Raw genomic sequence first — 10,721 nt, 5'->3', positions numbered from 1 at the left:
TGAATTACTGTTCGCATTCGTTATTTCAATATTTATGCTTTTGTATCTTTGTTTCCTATGTCATTGTCTGTTACCATGTAATTACTACCAACTATTCGTCTGAAAGATGTTAAAAAATGAGTTAATATGTCAATAGTAACCACATCGCTGTACCGACTCTGCCGGGCATAGTCACGCAAGTCCTCATGAACGAGAAGAAAGGGAACCGAGGGACCCGATTTTTATTAATCATATCATAAGAAGCCAACAAACATTGACACCAAGGACAACATAGGGGAAATTACTTGTACTTATTAATTGAATTAAAGCAATGATAAATTAATGGAATGAAAACAGATGAAAAACAACTGTCCGCAGGTGGGGAACGAACCCACGTCTTCGCATTACGCGTGCGATGCTCTCACCATTGAGCTACCGCGGAGCCGTTTTCCCATCCGCTTTCTGGAGTATTTATGTTTCACAACTAGAACTAACACTGGGAGTGTTAGCCAGCAGCCACCACTCACAAACCTTGGGGCGGATGTGGAACATCCTTTCTGCCGCAGGCGTCACGAGCACGTGGTCTTTTTTGGGTGATGGCAACTGGTCGATAAACCCACACATATGCTACCTGAAGGCATCAATGTTGCCGGATTCGAGCCCTCGTTATGTAATGAACGAGAAGAAAGGGAAGCGAGGGACCCGATTTTTATTAATCATATCATAAGAAGCCAACAAACATTGACACCAAGGACAACATAGGGGAAATTACTTGTACTTACTAATTGAATTAAAGAAATGATAAATTAATGGAAATGAAAACGGATGAAAAAACAACTGTCCGCAGGTGGGGAACGAACCCACGTCTTCGCATTACGCGTGCGATGCTCTCACCATTGAGCTACCGCGAAGCCGTTTTCCCATCCGCTTTCTGGAGTATTTGTTTCACAACTAGAACTAACACTGGGAGTGTTAGCCAGCGCCACCACTCACAAACCTTGGGGCGGATGCGGAACATCCTTTCTGCCGCAGGCGTCACGAGCACGTGATCTTTTTTGGGTGATGGCAACGGGTCAATAAACCCACACATATGCTACCTGAAGGCATCAATGTTGCCGGATTCGAGCCCCCGTTATGTAATGAACGAGATGAAAGGGAACCGAGGGACCCGATTTTTATTAATCATATCAAAAGAAGCCAACAAACATTAACACCAAAGCTCCCCTATGTTATCCTTGGTGTCAATGTTTGTTGGCTTCTTATGATATGATTAATAATAAAAATCGGGTCCCTCGGTTCCCTTTCTTCTCGTTCATTACATAACGAGGGCTCGAATCCGGCAACATTGATGCCTTCAGGTAGCATATGTGTGGGTTTATTGACCAGTTGCCATCACCCAAAAAAGATCACGTGCTCGTGACGCCTGCGGCAGAAAGGATGTTCGTAATCCGCCCCAAGGTTTGTGAGTGGTGGCGCTGGCTAACACTCCCAGTGTTAGTTGTAGTTGTGAAACATAAATACCCCAGAAAGCGGATGGGAAAACGGCTCCGCGGTAGCTCGATGGTGAGAGCATCGCACGCGTAATGCGAAGACGTGGGTTCATTCCCCACCTGCGGACAGTGGTTTTTGCATCCGTTTTCATTTCCATTATTTATCATTTCTTTAATTCAATTAGCAAGTACAAGTAACTTCCCCTATGTTGTCCTTCGTGTCAATGTTTGTTGGCTTCTTATGATAAGTCCTCATGGACTTAGACAGGCCCGTTTCTTTCTATTGCTTTCGGATGTGTATTAATAAATTATTATATTATTAAGTTATGGGGCTTTACGTGCCAAAACCAGTTCTGATTATGAGGCACGCCGTAGTGGGGGACTCCGGAAATTTGGACCACCTGGGATTCTTTAACGTGCACCTAAATCTAAGTACACGGGTGTTTTCGCATTTCGCCCCCGTCGAAATGCGGCCGCCGTGGCCGGGATTTGATCCCGCGACCTGGTGCTCAGCAGCCCAACACCACAGCCACTGAGCAACCACGGCGGGTCTATTATATTATTAATAATTATTATTAGTATTATTGTTATTATTGTATTATTATTATTTTATTCATTTTTTTACTGATATTGCCCTGCTGTATTTATTTTTCTATACATACGTGCCCCAGCACCTAGACCTCACGGTTTTTCCTGGACATGATAAATAAATGATCGATTGATTGATTATTAATAAGTTATTATTATGACCATGATGACGACGATTGTTGTGCGATCGTCTTCATTCCCACTTCTTCATTTTGTTGTCGTCATACCGTCGTCGTCATGGCATCGTCATCTCATTGTCCTAATGTCGTCATTGTGGCGCTGTCATTTTATACCGTCATCATAATAATTAAGAATCGGCATCTCATTCTCGTCGTCATCATACCGCCTTTGTCTTTCCATCGATGGAATTGTTCCTATTTCTGTTGTAGTCAAGCTGTCGCCATTCAACTGTGATTATGCCGCCGTTGTCATGTCATATGGTGGTCATTGCATCGTTGTCATAGAGGTGCTATCGTATATCCTTTGAGTTGTCATACCGTTGTTGTCGTGCCGTTTTGGTTGTGCCATCACCGTCATTCCATCTTCTACATCCGGTTGTAGTCAAACCGCCATCGTCACGCCATCGCCATCGTCACGTCGTCATGACAAATGTGTTGCTACACGCCTTTGTCGTTTCATCGACATCGCTCCTTCACCGTCATTTCATTGTCACTGCGTCGGTGCCACGCACTGTCGTCGTGATGCCTCCATACTCATGGGTGACCTTGGTAATCGAGTGCCATAGCAAAGTGAGACGATATGGGAGTATGTAGCATATAGCCGAAGCAATGAAAGCCTCAGAATTACCACTACACGTGCGAAATAAACGTGACATTGCTCGATTGCTATTCTCATTACCGTCGACAGACATCGTGAGATGAGTTCTGCTATATTTTTTTTTTTTTCGTTGTCTGCTCTCGCATGGAAAGTCATAGCCTCAAGAATGTCTGGGGAAAATATTATCCTCAGCCGTAGGGCAAGATCAGAAGACGGAAAACAAATGAGAGAAGTGCTAAAAAGCCATCAATCAAAAACTTAACGGATGCGCTGGAGGGGCACCCCACTTATAACTACTTCCATCAGTAGAGTGTCATGACGAGTAGGAAAACTTAGGCCATTGCCCGCAAAGAGAAATAGATGGATGGATGGATGGATGGATGGATGGATGGATGGATGGATGGATGGATGGATGGATTTATTGAACACCGAGGGACGAGAGCCGGGTTTTACCCCGACTCCCCTGCGGGCCGCTCTCACGTTGGGACAGGCAGGAAGTACCTGCCTGCCGCATCATGGGCCCCTTGGATTGCCGGAAGCTGACGGTGACGATCCGTGCTTTTGATGGCAGAATAAAAGCCTTGTCTTGAAATGATTTTCGCCTTTAGTTCCTTGGGTATGTGGGGGCAGTCCCACATCATGTGTTCAAATGTATACACACACCCACAGTCCGGGCAGTCAGGAGATATATCCATATATACCGACACGCTAGCTGGTCAGGCGTAAGCCCCTGTCTGTAGCAGTCTGGGCGTAATTTCTTGTGCTCTGGTGAGATGCGAATGGGGTAGAGGAAAGACCCTACGACCCAAGCGATAATGTGAAGTGACTTCGTTGAATGTAGCTAGATTGTCCCGCGACCCTCGGTCAACCGCAGCCCCATCCAGAGGCTAAGCCCCGGGCGGGGTGGAGCGGTCCAACGACCCAAGGCCGTGAAGCCCCACTGCGGAAAGAGAAACAGAGCCTCTTAGACATTAAGCTCGAGTTGCAGCACAGCCATAATGTTACTGCCTTCCGCAGCAGCACACCCCCAATATAATTATGCACTAAAACTTCTCGGAGTACTTTGAGGTGAGCAATCAGAACACGCCACAAAGATTAAAGCACATGCCATCCTCGATTATCAGTTGTGGCCTCTGGCCAACCAGCTGCCACAGCACTTGCTATTGCTTACCCGCGTCAGCTCGAGCGGCGCAGATAGACACCATTACTCCTATGTTCGTAAGACTGCTACCACTGATCTTAGAAATTCCTTCTTGCGTCGGCAGCTGTGACGGCCGTTTCGATTTTATGGAAAGACTTACGCTTACTTTTGGCGCAAGTACTAAAGTTGGTGCCTGTGCTACCAATACATACATACCCGCCTTTTCTCGACTACAGCGCTCGTCTTTGTAGCGGCGGGCTCGCACGCTTGCTGATCTTACGAACGTATTTAGGTTTGTGAATACGCTTCTTTCATAAGATATTTCTTATACCAAATTTTTTTCTTAAGTTCGTTATGTGAATTCCGTGCCAGATATTCTTTTTGAATAATGCATGACAGTTCGTTTCCGCATTCTTCTCTTGTCTGTTCTGATGCAATGTCGTAAAAATAAAGGCTGTTTCGTTTTTGTGAGGGATCTAGTCCTGCTCTAGACCCTAACTGTTCACACTAGCTATATTATTCGTGAATCGTGATGCCACTAGACTTAATGTGAATGTACCGCTTAAAACACGTATTCCAGCTGCTATAATCATTTCTTTTTTTTTGTTTCTTAAGGCACACAGCGGCGGCAAGAACGCAAGTCAGCAGCTCCTGCTCGACTGCGCCGCTGCACTAACCCACGTTCGCGGAGAGCACCCAGTTGCACACTGGCCGTCTGGCGCTCCTTAAATGACGCGTATCGTTCACGCATGGTGGCGTTTTTCTTTTTCTTCGCGGGTGCAAATATTTACCATAGTCCCTTTGCGCAGTGCCGCTTCTGTTTGCGTTCCCCAAGACGCAGACGATGTTTTTCGTGCAGCACGGCTCGTACTCTCAATAACGCCCATGGAAGTCAACTACGAAATAAAGCCCGACCGTCGGCGGGATTCTTTTCGGACGCGCCCTCCAAAAACATTCCTGCGTGCAAACGAACCCTCAGGAGCATCCGCCGCTGCGAAAACATTCAACAAAAGCCCACAGAGAACAAAATTAGAAGTTCCATATTTTTATCTTGAATCTGATCGGTGGGACACCTTGCGATAGTCCTCACGCAGCGTGTTCACTTTTTCTAAAACCCACTCATCTCTCAAAAAGTGAAGATTGGTGACGTTTGTGCGGTTCATGGCTTGAAAAGTTTGTTTTTTCGAGCAATTAGTTGCAGGCTTTGCACGCGCGAGGAGGACAAAAGTTCACCTGTGCTGTACTTGGCATCGTCCTATACCCGCAGCCAAATGCACTCCGCCAGGACCGTCTGAGCCCCCATGCGCGAGCGGCGCATGTGTCGTCGATAGCGGGACAGCTCGATGACAACGCGGCCAACGGCGGCGCCAGCGACAACAGCGCTAACACGCTTTTAGCGTCGGTGTATAACTGCTATGGCAATAAAACTTGCAGATTAACCCAACAGGACTTATTTGACTAGGTGATACAATAAACCTAGAATGTGAGTGTACTTGAATTTGATTGATTTTGGCAAGCCTGAGCCCCAGTCGGCCAAAGGCTCTGTCCAGAAAGCCTCGAGTTCGGTGAAAGCCAAAATTGCCAAACTTTGAGACACCCACAAATACACTTTGGACGAAGAATCAGTAGTACGTGGGCTTATTTTATCTTATTTACCAAACGAGCTGTGCGCTGCTCGGTGGGCAGTACCAAGCAGTACTCACTGCAATAGGTGTCTCTGCGTATTGCCGAAGCACCTCCAAGTTTTTCGGTTCCACCAGGCAGCTCAAGCATTTGTGACAAACGGTTTGCTTCACTAGTAAATTTATCACGACACAAACTTGTAATCTGCAACATCAGAAAGCGCGTTGCAGTTATCGACCTGCTTTAGAGATCGCACTTTTTGCCATTCTTTACAAGAAAAGTTTACCTAGGGGCCTTAGGCAAACAGTCACAAGCGGGCGAAGCTATCATAAAAACGGTGACAATTTCTATGCGTGGTCTGCAACATACGACATCGAAATGGCAGTCCCAGGTGCTGTGGGAATGGACATTATCAGAGGCATTTTGTTGATATACTGGCGGTTCAGCATCGTTTGGGGTTCTGCAAAGCCTTGCCAGGTTTTATTATGTGTTTCTCTAGTGCAGTGCTACTCAAACGCTTCCATTACGGGACCCCAAAGTAGTACCAATCGAACCATAACCCCCCCTCCCTCCACGTAGCTTAAAAAGCCTCCTGAAAGTTAGCATTTTCCAATGACACAGATACATTTTCATTTACTTAAATGTCATTAACCATAGACAAGAGAGCTACCAGAAATACCTGTTATTGTTTTAAAGCGAAGCGGTCTATGGCAAGGATCACGGGATTGTTTCGCGCCCGTCACGTCGACAGAAAACCCGGGAGGGCCGATCCCGACGGCAATGCAAGCGACAGGAGCAATGACCACAAGGCGTGAAGCGAACATGCAGCACAGTTTTCGTTTCAATACGAAGCACACAAATAAAAGAAGCCGTCAAACCGCATGATTGATGACGACGCGGGCGCATTTCCACGTTGATCAACATACGCTGCCGCCAATCCGTCGCCGGTGGTCGTTGTCGAAGACTTTAATGTAGACATCTTAAAACCGGAAACAAAGCAGTGGTTCAGCCCCTTCGTGGAAGAGTTTGACCTCGGTTACTTCAACGATCCGTGTCAACCATCTACCGTACACGATTCATGCATCGATTTAACTTTGGCCAAAGACATTTCTCAAATAAGAACTGAAAACATCAGTGTGTATATCCGGCGACCACAAAGCAGTTATAGGAATCATTTCAAGGTAATAAATAAAATAGGGGTTTTTGTAAAGTGCATAAAACGTGTGTTTTTGTCATATATCACTTCGAAGAGCAATGTGCGTAATGGGCGCACATTATGGGATTTACCTTTGGCAAGTTGCCCTACATTAAGGCGCAAAATATATACAGCTTCGCTGACCAACCACCTTCACAGGAGTAGATTGACGGGAATTTTTATTGGGATAGCAATTATATGGACACTCCAGCTGCATTTCTGCCGTCGGCGCGTCGCCGTGAGGTTCCGCATAAAGTCCAAGGGCCATAATATCGTCGCCGCGTGCCGTATGCTGTAAATGCAAGTGAAAGCGTGCGGGGGCGAGCCGGCGATCGCGGGTGAATCTCGTGCATGCGATGGAGGAAAGCGGGGAGGAAGCACGCCGTCTTCCGTCGCGCGCAAGAGTCTTGGGGGGGGGGGGGGGGGACCAATATTCAATTTGGTTCTTTCGTCGGGTGTTTTCCCTCAGGCAATGAAGAAAAGCAGAGTCTCAGTTCTTTACAAGGGTGGTGAGAAAAATCAGGTTACAAATTACAGACCTATAAGTATCATACCTATTTTTTCTAAGGGCCTTGAAAAAATAATTTTTGCTCGCGTAACTAAATTTTTCGACCAAAAAAATATATTCTCTGACGCTCTACGCCTTTATGCAGAAAATGCCCTATTGGTAATTAAAGAACATATATTAAAAAACATTCAAAAGAACTTTTACACTTTAGGCCTTTTTGTAGATTTCAGTAAAGCGTTTGACTGCATCACTCATGACATTTTATTGGATTTAGGAAAGGTAAATCAACAGAAAATGCCCTATTGGTAATTAAAGAACATATATTAAAAAACATTCAAAAGAACTTTTACACTTTAGGCCTTTTTGTAGATTTCAGTAAAGCGTTTGACTGCATCACTCATGACATTTTATTGGATTTAGGAAAGGTAGATCAACAGAAAATGCCCTATTGGTAATTAAAGAACATATATTAAAAAACATTCAAAAGAACTTTTACACTTTAGGCCTTTTGTAGATTTCAGTAAAGCGTTTGACTGCATCACTCACGACATTTTATTAAATAAATTATCTTCCTACGGAATTCGCGGTAACCCTCTTGAGCTATTTAAATCTTACCTAAGTAACAGAAGCCAGTCAGTATGCATTGGCGGAGCACAATCTTCTTTCCTGCCAGTGTTGAGTGGGGTCCCGCAGGGCAGTGTATTGGGACCTTTGCTATTTAACGCCTTTATTAATGACATTGTCAACACCGATACAACAACACATTTCATTATATACGCGGACGACGTTACTGTGCTACTTTCTGGACCGAGCGCAGATGACTTGACAGTAAAATGTAATAACTTACTTCACCGGCTACTCTCTTGGTCTCTGTCTAATGGGCTACAAATTAATCCGCAAAAAACTAACGCTGTGTTGTTCTGCGCAAAAAACAAACTTCTTAATTCAAACAACGCTATCATGCATGGCGGGCAAAAAATTTGCTGAACACAAGATACTTGGAGTCACATTTTGCTCTAACCTTAGCTGGGACACTCACATTAATAATATTTGCAAGAAGCTTTCATCTGCAGCAGGACTGATATCACGCTATCGCGCGTTTCTTCCTGTTCGCATTAAGCTTCATATATACCATGCACTGTTCGAATCACATCTTACTTACTGCAATTTAGTATGGGCAACGACTACTACTACCAACATTACTAAGATTCTAACACTTCAAAAGAGGGTAGTTCGTTACATAGCGAATCTCCCCTACCTCTCGCATACAGAATATGCTTTTCGCACATACAGTATTGTTCCTGTAACATGTATGTATGAATTACGCATTTTACGTTCCTTCCGCTTCTCATCTACGCATTTCGGGAATTTCTAACAGGACTCGCATCACTACAATTTCACAATAAACGGGTTATCACTAGGAGTGATCCTACATGGTTCCTCCCAAGCTTCCGCACAAATTATAAATTGCAAATGTTGGAACACAACTTACCCTTTATATTAAATAAGTATACCGACATTAATCATTACACTTCAAGCGAAATAAGACAACATTTTATTGATGCGCATTTCGTCTGACTATTTGTTTTTGTTTTCCTGTGTTTCAACTACTAGTATTCCTAGCGTAATCAAACGGTTATTTGTTATCCTTGTTTTGCTTTACTTATATTAGTGTGTAACTTTCACTGTTTGTATAATGAGAGTACCTTGTAAAAACATATCGTTTCTTATCCTTTTGTTCTGCTTTTCCTTTCTTTTTTTTTAATCGATAGCTTTGCAATCATTGTCTGCTTTACTGACATATGCTCACTATTGTGTAATTACTATAGTACTTTGTAAATATTCAACTTTTTGTTATCCTTTATAATATGTATGTGTTTTTCTTACGTTCCTTTGTTAACAACGAAATGTGACATGTCGAAACTACTGCCACATCATGGTTGCTAGGGCCTCGTCAAGCTGTTTGAACCAGCTTTTTGCCCTAGCATCCATTTCCAATGTGTATTTTTGGAAAAAAAATAAAATGATTTGATTTGATTTGATTTGAGTGTCAGGACACCGCGGCCCGCCCGGGCCGCGGTGTCTTGACAGTCATCTGCGACGGGGAGAATCCACCGAGCGCCGTGTTTTCACGGCTTAGTTCCCGTCGATGCGAGAGGCAGCACGAAAGTGCATTCGCTCGCTGCTGCCGCTACGCTTCCTCACTCCAACGTTCTGACAGCGAGTTTCCGCGGTAATCGAGTGAGGTGTGTTTATGTTTGCCTGTGCCCTCGTGACACCATGCTTGTTCATTGAGTTAGTATGCCTATGTTTACAAGTTTATACGGCCGATAAAGCGACTATCCTTACTTCGTATAGCTGTCCACTGATTTGCTATCGCAATCGATGCTTCTCTTTTATGGCAGAACTGCGACTTTTTAACAAGGAATAATTCATACATGTAGTTTAATGAGAACGATGTAGCTGCTTTCTTGATACGACCATATCCGCTAAACCCCAATTCTACAGTTTGGTGGGAGAAAACTGGATGCGGTTGGGACGCCATGTTCGGTGAAGTTTTCGTTATGGCGGCCGAAGGTTTATATCATCATTTGTCTTGCCGTTTCACCGCCCATCTTATTGTCAAAACTAATATGCATTCTACTTTGACAAACATAGTTTCTGGGGTGATGTACATATACATGCTCTTTATAAAACGTCATTGGAAGAGTATGGGCACCCCGACTAAAAATCCATCTCTGTTCCAGTAAGCAAATGTACATACACTTGGACCCTCCATGATCCTCAGAAAAAGGCTCATTGCCAATTGGGAGTCATAACCCGCAGTTTTATATACACTGCTAATGAGGAGGCAAATATGCGCGTGAGCGTTCGTATGACGACTGCCGCTAGACGACGATGGCGGCCACGCTAATATGATGGCGACGGCATGCAGACCGAATGTTTGTTGTTATTATTATTATTACTTTACATTGGCGCAGAAACGTTACAACCTGTTCTGTTATGACCTGGAGCACTCGATCAGAATCCTGTCCACGTTTGAAGCGACAGGATGAGATCAGTCGCGAGTTGCAAAGCGAACACCCAATTGGCCGAACCAAGCACGGCAGAATGCACACGGTGTCCATGCCGAACGCGCGCGTTGTTTAGACACCAGGCGGGTGAACAAACAAACAAACGGCCTTCTGCTGACTGCAAGCGTCTGAGAATTATTTCTGGGCCCAGCCACGGTTGGCTTAGTGGCTATGACAGTGCACTGCTAAGCACGAAGTCGCGGCTTCGATTTCCGGCTGCAGTTGCCGCATTGCAATGAGGGCGAAATGCAAAAATGCCCCATTTACTTTCATTTACGCGCGCGTTAAAGAACCGCAGGTGGTCAAAATTAAGCCCGTGTGCCCTACTATGGCATGCCTCACAATC

The 10,721-nt window shown here is 44.7% G+C and overlaps 1 non-coding gene across 1 annotated transcript; it reads right to left on the bottom strand.

The window, feature by feature from the left end:
* Positions 1-349: 349 nt before the first annotated feature.
* Positions 350-421, bottom strand: Trnat-cgu (transfer RNA threonine (anticodon CGU)). Its single transcript has one exon. It is a non-coding gene; the product is annotated as a tRNA-Thr (tRNA).
* Between the last annotated feature and the right edge of the window lie 10,300 nt (positions 422-10,721).

This window comes from Dermacentor silvarum, chromosome 11 (assembly GCF_013339745.2).
Source record: "Dermacentor silvarum isolate Dsil-2018 chromosome 11, BIME_Dsil_1.4, whole genome shotgun sequence".
NCBI lineage: Eukaryota > Metazoa > Arthropoda > Arachnida > Ixodida > Ixodidae > Dermacentor > Dermacentor silvarum.
Note: the sequence above shows the minus strand (reverse complement) of the source record. Positions and strands in the feature narration are given on the sequence as shown.